At 24.9% G+C, this 1,284-nt stretch overlaps 1 protein-coding gene across 1 annotated transcript in view; it reads right to left on the reverse strand.

Moving 5' to 3' along the window:
- Positions 1–1,284, reverse strand: part of LOC115033334 — a 5,880-nt gene that overhangs the window by 3,814 nt on the left and 782 nt on the right. The window lies entirely within an intron of this gene.

Genomic DNA, 1,284 nt, shown 5'->3' on the forward strand with positions numbered 1-1,284 from the left:
ATTGAATTTTCAAACCTTAGATTTAAAAAGAAAAATGTTTACGAATTTCTAACTCAAAATAAATTGTAAATTTTCGTGATTTTTACGTATTTTGTCGTACTTCGAACTTTCAATGCTTATTAAAAAATTGCGACTGTATTTTTAATATTTTTTAACTACTATTGCGACAATATATTAGAAGTCTTGTATCAAATTTTGAAGCTGTTTTACCCAACGAATAAAATTTTATTGTCATTTATAAAATAAAAAAGGTGGGTAAGTGGATGTCGCTCTGCTGTACAGTAGGTTAGAAGTGGGTCACTGTATAATGGACAGTATTAAATTTGAATTCAATGATATAATATCACTGTATAAGAAAAACGATTCTGAGCGGAGACGGTATATTAGTCTATGTATTAGACATATAATATATACTTATCTATGGTATTAAAAAAAAATTGACCTATAATAGGTACCTATAATAAATTCCAAATTAATCATATCATAATATCTATTAGGTACTTATAAGTTATAACGCGTTATACATCAACAAAAAACCGTGGTAAAATCATAGATATATAATAGTATACTTTAGAAGTTTCAAGTACCCACGAATAATATTATACAATCACAACAAAATAACTAAAATAGTTATCCTAGGTTTTTAATATGTAATTTCGTCCAAATTTGTACTTAAAATGACTATAAAAATAAACTGTGTAAATGTATTTTTTAAATTTTTTGGTAACAGAATTAATTACTTATGTGGAATCTTGTTTTAAATTTTTAATTCTTAGATACAAAAATTGAACATTTTATAAATTTTTAACTACAAAATAATTTTAGATTCTGAGTGGAACGATGAATGTATTGATTTTACAATGATGTGTGTTTTTTTATTTTTTTTTTTATTTTTTTTTTTATTTTTTTTTTATTTTTTTATTTTTGTGTCTGTCATCACGTTTTAGGACAGTAAAAGTGCTTGGATTTTCTTCAACAGTACCTTTTCTGATAGGAAAGTGAATCTAGTTGGTACTTTGGGGGGTCAAAAGTAAAATTTTTCCAATAGTTTTCAAAAGCGCCGTGAAAAACAAAAGAAAAATTAATGAAAAACGGGAATTTTTACGCAAAATCTGTTTTCGAGAAATCGATTTTAGTTTTTGGTGTAACTTTAAAAAAAATGACCGTAGATATATGAAAATTTGGACTGAATGTTTATCTTAGCATTTTCTATACCCATAGCATTTTCCAAATATTTTGATTATTTTGAGCTCTTTATGGAATTTCCATTTTCCATTTTTTTTT

The sequence above is a fragment of the Acyrthosiphon pisum genome, chromosome X (assembly GCF_005508785.2).
Source record: "Acyrthosiphon pisum isolate AL4f chromosome X, pea_aphid_22Mar2018_4r6ur, whole genome shotgun sequence".
Classification (NCBI taxonomy): Eukaryota; Metazoa; Arthropoda; class Insecta; order Hemiptera; family Aphididae; genus Acyrthosiphon; species Acyrthosiphon pisum.